This window comes from Myxine glutinosa, chromosome 1, assembly GCF_964187855.1.
Source record: "Myxine glutinosa chromosome 1, kmMyxGlut1.1, whole genome shotgun sequence".
Lineage (NCBI taxonomy): Eukaryota > Metazoa > Chordata > Myxini > Myxiniformes > Myxinidae > Myxine > Myxine glutinosa.
The window spans coordinates 37,501-46,443 of NC_136261.1; positions in this window are offsets into that span (position 1 = coordinate 37,501).

Here is an 8,943-nt window from a genome sequence, read left to right on the forward strand (position 1 = left end):
ACATTCACTTACATTCAGGGAGGTCAGGGAGGGTGCACTTAGACATACATTCGTGTCACCTAATGCCCTCAACGTGAAGTGCATACATGCATGAATGGCTGTGCTTACGCTAGGTGACGGCCCCTGTCCTTATTGTGATAAGCGCCGGGCAGCGAGCGCGGAATCAAGATTGCCTGAGACCGATTTGAGGCGAACCTGGAAAAAGAGGGGAGGAACACTTATACCCTGGGTGTGCCTCAGGAATTAACTCTGCCCCTCATTACTCGGACGAGAGACGCGTGCCCTAAAACGAGGCAAACACCCAACATTGTCCGATGCCCTAACGGAGGAAGGAAGAAGGTGTAGCGTTACATAACCGTGGGGAGTGAGTGCGGGAATAATCATGTGGGGTGGGAGGGTGGGATAGCCCGAACTGCTTTTGCACCGCTTGCTGAGCCGGCCCGTCGCTCGGCTTCGCGTTACGGCTCACGTGTACGGCAGGTTGGTAGTCTGGCGGACGGTCTTTGTCGCCTTGGCTGGCCGTCAGGTTGGTAGTCTGGGTGGATGGCCTTTGTCGCCTTCGTTGGCTTGACTGAGGGAAAGAAGGGGGGCGGGGTAAAGACTCCCGTCGGCAAACCGAGTGTTTCTCGGTGAGCCACGAGAGAGAGTAGGCATCAGCAATGGGGCAATAGGCCGTCCCGATCGAGAGAGATCGAGACAGATCGAGCCAGACCGAGAAAGACGGAGAGCGTTTGGGAAAGATCCGGCCGGATCGCGACGGATTAGGAGACGATCGCGAAAGGAGCAAGAAAGGATCAAGACCGGATCAGGAAAGGATCGAGAGGGATCAAGAAGGATCGAGAGGGACCAAGGAAGATCGAGAGGGGTCGAGAAAGACCCGGAGAGATCAAGGGACTCCGAGAAAGATCAAAGAGCCCAGAGATCAAGAGGGATCAAGAAAGATTGGGAAGGATCGAGAAGGATCAAGACAGAGCAAGAGGGATCGAGGAGGATCAAGAAGGGCAGGGAGGGATCAGGAGAAACCGAGGGAGCCCGGCGGGACCGAGAAAGACCGAGCGAGATTGAGAGAGATCGAGAAGGCTCGCCAGGGGCCGAGAAGGATCGCCAGACCAAGACAGATCAAGCGAGATTGAGGAAGATGGAGGAAGATCAAGAGATCGAGAGAGGTCAAGAGGGTCCAATAATGATTGAGAAGGGTCGAAAAGGGTCGAAAAGGATCGAGGAGGATCGGGGAGAGTCGGGAAGACCGAGAGAGAGTGAGAGGCCGAGAGAAATTAAAAGAGATCGCGAGGGATTGAGAAGGTTCAGGGAGGGATTGGCCGATCGAGAAAGATCAGGAGAGATCGAGGGAGATCGAAGTCGAGAAGGCTCGAGACGGATTAAGAGAGATTGAGGACGGTTGAGAAAGATCGAGAAACCAAGAGATCGAGAGAGATCGCAAAGGCTCAGGAAAGGTCGAGAAGGGTCGAGAAAGATCAAGAAGGATTAAGAGAGATCGAGGGAGATCGAGAAAGATCAAAGGGGCTGAGGAAGATTGAGAAGGATCGAGAAGGGTTGAGAGGAATCGAGAAAGAACACGCAAGGTCGACAGGGATCCAGAAGAATCGGGAGAGAATTGAGAACGATCGAGAGGGGTCCAGAGAGATTGTGAGAGATCGAGAGGCATCAGAAGAGGGCAAGCGCGATCGGGAGAGATTCATCATCCACACTAGATGACCTCCGTCCCATATGTCCCCAGGCCCACATGCCTTCGTGGCCCGTGGATGTGTACATGGACCCTTTAGTGATCTCACCTGTCGTGGATGTGTATGTGTAACCTCGTGACCTCCTCCCTTGGGTTGACTTTGTCCGGTCCTCTCTTGTGAGGAGTGGGGGGTCCTCTTCCAGCCTCTTCTCCTGCCTCATTGATACACCTCACCTCAGTCCTGTAACTTGCGACCTACTCACTGTGGTGCCACAAAATATCATGAGTAAGGCACCGTAAGCTGAATAGAGCTATCGCGGCCACTGTCTAAGACTAAGCCCAGTTGCGCACAATCTATACGCAACATACCTCAAATATAAGCTTTTTTTTTTTTCTTTTTCTTTTTTTTTTTTTTTTTCTTTTTTTTTTTTTTTTTTGGGTATACAAGATCGAGGCTCGTGAAGACGCAAAAAGAGAATGAGAGGGACAATGCGTAAACCCGCGTAGGCCCCACTATCCCCCCTTATCCAGTAATATCCCCACTATCCCAAATAGTATCCCCAATATATATCCCAATATCCCCAGTAATAGTGAACCCCAATTTCCCGTAAACCCTAATACCCAGCGTAAACCGTCCAGACCTAGAAGAATAGAAGAGAGTTAGAGGGACCATACTTTTCCCTCATGACATGATATTGATACATTTGTATTATTATTATTATTACTATTATTGTTATTATTACTAGTATTATTTATTTATTTATTTATTAATTTATTATTATTATTATTATTATTATTTTTTTTTTTTTTATTTTTTTTTTTTTTTTCCCCTTTTTTTCTTTCTTCCTTTTCTTTTCTCCTTCTGCCCCCTCACCAGACAGAGGCTCGTGAAGCCGCAAAAAGGGGAGTTAGAGGGATAATGCGTAAACCCGCGGAACCCCAATATCCCCCACATCCAATACTATCCCCAATCTCTCAAATAATATCCCCAATATATCCCCCTATCCCAAATATATCCCAATATCCCCAATACTAGCAACCCCCAATATCCCGTAACCCTAATATCCAACGTAAACCGTCCAAACATAGAAGAGTAGAAGAGAGTTAGAGGGATAATGCATTTGTATTATTATTATTATTATTATTATTACTAGGGCATGCCCGTACTATATCTATATCTAAAATTATATCCCCCCCCCTCTATTTACATGAAATGGTTTGGTCCAAAGCGAACGGCTTGCGAGTGGTGACAATCCCCCCCCCTCTATTTACATGCAATGGTTTGGTCCAAAGCGAACGGCTTCCGGAGTTTGGTAAAGAAATCGCCATCGCGTGCACAAACGCGCAGGAAAGCGAATGAATCGCAAATTCGTTTTTATTAGTTGTAAAACATAGTTTAACGCCAACATAGTTTGCAAACGTGAAATAAATGAATACGCTCTCAAATGTGCCATCCGAGGCAGAGTGTGCCCGCCACGTTCGGCACACGCGATCGTTCGCTGCTCTCTGATAGGTTGAATCGTTTTTTGGACATAGCTCGGTAAGTAATTGTCCGATTAATATGAAACCTTGAAAAGGCACATCCTCGGGTCCCCAGCAATATACCTGGCAAGTTAAAAGTATATCGGACCCGTGGTTGTCGAGAAACAGCGGTCACAGACAAACGTACAGACAGACAGACAGAGATTACTGGAATTATAGATAGATTATTCATTTATTTATTTATTTATTTATTTATTTATTTTTTTTTTCTTTCTTTTCTTTCTTTTCTTTTTCCCCTTGCCCCGGGATAGATGTATATAATCTCTCTCCCTTCCGGTCTTCCACCTTCTCTCCCCAACTATACATGTTGAGAGAGGTTGAGACCGATGACGAATTGCGAGAGATGATGGGCATAGAGCCTGTGGTTGGTGCCGTGAGGGGGGACAGGTTGAGATGGTTTGGTCACGTGTTGGGGAATGATGAAAGTGACTAGCCAAGAAGAGTGATGGAAACGAATGTAGAGGAAAGTAGCGGATGGGGGAGACTGAGAAAGGCTTGGCTAGAGATGGTGGAAGAAGGAATGTGGGGGGTTAACAAGGCAAGGGGGTTAACGAGGCGAGATGCAGGAAATCAGGCAATGGAAAGATTGTCACGTGGACTGCGGACTGACCCCCGCTCTAGCAGGGAATGGCCTTAAACAACACCACTATGCATTTAGTTACTGTAACTCTGTTCCCTGGTATTTCCCCGAACTAAGGCGGTATCGTCCCGGCCATGCCGCCCTGTGGATTGTTATTTAAATCCCTCTAGGCCTGGAGTATTTCGGTGTACCTATGTCTTTATTTAGTTATCCGTGCTTATTTTAACCTCATTGCTTGATCTATTCCGTTGGCACCCTATTCAATATGCTGTGTCGGCTTCCAGGAGAATCGCCCGGTCACGCCATGAGCCCATCGTGCTGGTCCCACTCCAGGCTCTTCCTTAACTCCACCTGGGGTTAGAGTACCCTGAGCGTACCCCTGCTTGTACATTTAACCTTCTCACCCGCCCTATTACGTGAGTCCCCCTGTTTTTCGTTCTATATCAGCTTACGATGGTATCGCTAAGCCCCCTATAACCCTTTCTTCTGTGAAGGGAGGGAGGAGGGACAGGAGGGGCAGGGTTGAGGGCTCGGGGTCACCCCCCAGGCAGCGGAAAACGGACGACGACTCTCAGGCCACTTCCCCCGCCCGACGGCCGCGAGGGATCCGCGGCCAGAGCGCTAGACACAACCACGAGCCCGCGGGCCCATCCCCTCACACCCCAGACGGACGGTCACCCGGCCCGAGCCGCCGAGGCACAGGGCGCACGACCACGACCCCCGAGGGTGCCCCCCCAGCCGGACCACACCGCCGGCCGCCGCGTCTGCCCCCACAGACCCCCGACCCGGGCGATCTCATCTCGCAGGCACCTCTCACCGAGAAGGCAACCTCTTGCGCCCCATGTCCCTCATCTTGGCTACTGGCGGTGTGCGATTACCACCATTAGTCCCTATCTTCAGGGTTCAGTGCTCCCCATGCTTGTCCCTGCTCGTCCCTGCGACGGTGGTCGATCTTAGTCCCTGCGTCCGTTAGGCTCCGGGACATCGGGGACGATCGGGGGGACGCGATACCCTGCCAATTATGAGGGGAGGGAGGCCGATAACCGCTTGTCTGGCCAGCCCGTCTGACTGCCCGTCCCTTCGTCGACTCCTCCAGGCGGCCAGGTCACGGTGGGTGTATCAATTCCACCCCGCCCGGACTATGTTTTTGGAGTCAGCCCGAGACCGGGCCGGCCCCTTACGCTGAAGCGAGACCCTGCCAATTACGAGGGGAGGCCGATATCCGCTTGTCTGGCCAGCCCGTCTGACTGCCCGTCCCTTCGTCGACTCCTCCGAGCGGCCAGGTCACGGTGGGTGTATCAACTCCACCCCGCACGGACTGTTTTTGGAGTCAGCCTGAGACTGGGCCGGCCCCTTACGCAACTGCGACTACCCCTCGTGTGGTCCCGGCGAGCCTCCCCCCCTTAAACCGAGTCCCTTACGAGGGGGAGAGGGAGGAAGAGAGCCGCTCATCTGGGTAGACAGCCGAGCCGCCGTTCCCTTCTATGACTCCTCCATACTCTCCCGTCCCGGGCGGGTGTCTCAGGGCCGCCCCGTATGGATATTAGTTCTGGAGCCGGCTCAGGCTGATCTGGCCCCCCTTACGCATCTGCGGCATGTCCCCTAGTGGCCTCCAGGACCTTCCTCCCTGAATCCCACTGTCCCTTACGTTGGCATCATTGGCGGGTTGGGGGGGGGGGGGGAAGGAAATTGACGCGCACCAGCCTGTCTACCCTGCACCGAGGGAGACCCATTGAATCGACCAATCCTTTAGCGCACCCCAGGCATGATCCCGCTTGTCCTTCTTTCTTTGGGGCGTGCCCGGCACTGGCGCTCGATCAACTGCCGGGCGACGACGCCCTGAACCCCCTACCTGGTGGCAATCGCGGGTGAGAATTTGATCACGATCGAGTCAGGAGCCGCAAGGGAGAGCGACGCACCGCGCCCGGCCCGCCCGGTAAAGCAGCCCCCGGCACCCGCCGCCCCACGCCCACGGCAACACGACCACCCCACCAGGATCCCGCCGCCCAAGGGGGCGAGGGACGAACACACACCACCCCGTGCCGCGCCAGCGACGCCTACCCACGGGTCCCACCGCGAGCAGCCCAGGTGAGAGCAGACCAGATCCCCGGCCCCCGAGTCCCGCGCCGAGGGATGACAGGGTGAGGAGGGGGAGGAGGGTGTGGTTCAAGGATTGGCGGACAGGGGTTGGATCTACCCGTCGGTGTTGATACCTTCCCATCTCTTGACATACCTCTTGCTCCAGCCATTGTGCTTCCCATTGGGTAATGAAAATAGATCTAACTTCGGTCCTTATGCCCCTGTGTACCCGCCGAGAGTTAGATAACCAGCTTGCTCACACCACCGTCCTCCTGTTCATGTCCCAGGATTGTTATGTCCTCACCTGTCAATATTTAGTAGTTATTAATTAATGAATTGATTGTAACTCTTATCTCTTGCAGATTCTCATTCCTACTATCTGTAACTGTGACGAGGGTGTCGGCTCAGAACATAAAGGGGGGTTGCCCGTAGGCGTTGTTGTTTCCGGACGATCTGGTGTTAGTTGTGGAAAGTATGGATGAGTTGAGGGGGAGGATGAACAAGTGAAGGGAGTGCGTGGATCAAGGTCTGAAGGGGAGTATCAGAAGCGTAAGGGTGGTGGCAAGTGGTCAAGCATGTGGTGAGATGGAAAGAGTTGGGGGGTAGTCGTGTGCCGTGTCCTGGGAAGGGTGTCGGAGTGAATTTTCCCTCAATGCCTAATGTGCGCTAAGTGGGTTCATCAACAATGTAGTGGTCTGAGAGGGTCCTAAACCTATGTGGTAGATTACATCGAAATGCAAAGTGTGCACAGAGGACGCTGTGGATGGAGGAAATGTTGGCTTGGGTGTCATCGAAGCTAGCAGGAGGTGTATACTACATGTGTGAGAAGTGTCATGATGTATGGGAACGAGACGTGGGTAATGGACGTAGAGTAGCCATGAAGGCTGGCAAGGGTGGAGGTGAGGTGTGATGGAGGTGAGATGGAGGTGGATGGAGAAGGATGATGATGTGGTGGAGATGAGAGTGATTCGGTGGGTGTTTGTGTGGAGTTTCGTTGAGAAGGAGGAAGACGAATGATGATCCGTGAAAGATGATGGGGACTAGAGCCTGTGATTGATGCTGCTAGGAGAGACAGATTGGGGTGGTGTGGTCATGTGTTGAGGGATGGTGAGAGTGCCTGGTTGACAAGAGTGATGGAAATGAATGGGGAAGGAAGGAGAGGACGGGGAAGACCGAGAAAGGCTGAGCGTGGAAGAAGAGGTGGTGGAAGAAGCGATGTTTACCTCCCAAGTCAACTGAAAGGAAGAGAGATTCCCCAAGGAAATAAATAAATAAATCGGGTTACCGCACTTAAGAGGAGGCCGTTACCCCCATATTCGGGGAGAATAACTGAAATAACATGCTGTGGTAGATAGGGTTAACTGTCCTTCCACTTTCAGATAAGTATACAGAGGGGGATAATGGAATTTTGAAGTTATTTCGCCTCAGGCAACACACCCACCCTAAAGTCATATATAACCTGCGGTTTTGGTGGTGGTCCAAATTAGGGAATCCTCAGTCAATAGTAGGGCTGTGGTGGGCCTATGTGCTCATTATTTATAGAGATGGGTCCCATGAGTGATTTAACACCTCGCTAGTAACCTACAACCCTGTGTTTACCTCTTAAGTTAACTGAAAGGAAGAGAGATTCCTCAAGGAAATAATTAAATAATTCGGGTTACCGCACTAGGAAGGGGTCGTGAACCCCATATTTGGGGAGAGTAACTGGAATAACATGCTGTGGTAGATAGGGTTAACTGTCCTTCCACTTGCAGATAAGTATACAGAGGGGGATAATGGAATGTTGAAGTTATTTCGCCTCAGGCAACACACCCACCCTAAAGTCACGTATAACCTGCGGTTTTGGTGGTTGTCAAAATTAACCACTTCTTTGTCGGTAGGAGGGTTGTGGTGGGCTTATGTGCTCGTTACATATAGAGAGGGGTCCCCTGAGTGATTTAACACCTCGCTGGTAACTTACAGCCCTGTGTTTACCTCCCAAGTCAACTGAAAGGAAGACAGATTCCTCAATTAAATAATTAAATTAATCGGGTTACCGCACTAAGAGGGGGCCGTTACCCCCATATTCGGGGAGAATACCTTAGATAACCTTATGTGGTAGATAGGGTTGACAACGTATGTATCTAAAGGTGGGCTGACGGAGGGGATAGATTAAATCCCGAGTTTATTTAACCGCAGGCAACGTGCACACACTAAGGTCATATATAACCTGCGGTTTTGGAGGTTGTCAAAATTCACCACTTCATTGTCTATCGGAGGGTTGTGGTGGGCATATGTGCACATTACTTATAGAGATGGGTCCCCTGAGTGATTTAACACCTCGCTAGTAACTTACAGCCCTGTGTTTACCTCCTAAATTAATTAAAGTGAAGAGAGATTCCTCAAGGAAATAATTAAATATAGCGGGTTACCGTACTAAGAAGGGGTTGTTACCCCTATATTTGGGAAAGTCTTTAAATGACTGATGTGGTAGCTCGAGTTAACTGGGTACTTACCTAAAAGTGGGCTGACAGAGGGAAGAAATTAAATTCTGAAGCTAGTTTACCTCAGGCAACATCCATATACTGGAGTCATGTATAACCTACGGGATCCTCAGTCGATAGCAGGGCTGTGGTGGGGTTATGTGCTCGGTACTTATAGAGAGGGGTCCCCTGAGTAATTTTAACACCGCACCGGTAACTTACAGCCCTGTGTTGACCTTCCAAGTTAATCGAAAGGAAGAGAGAATCCTCAAGGAAGTAATTAAATAACTCGTGTTACCGCACTAAAAAGGGGGCTGTTACCCCCCTGTTTGGGGAGAATGCCTTAGACAACAATATGTGGTAGGTGGGTTTAATACCCTACTTATCTAGAAGTGGGTTGAGAGAGAGAATAAATGTAATTGAGACTTAGATTTACCTCAGGCCTGCACGCCCACATTTGAAGCACCCAAATTTTTAGAGCAAGGCACGGTTAAACAGAATTTTCCCACATCTCAAGGAAGGGGTCTGATCGAGGGGCACGCATTATAATGGGAGTCTCTTAAGTAATTTGAACACTCAATAATGACCTATATCCC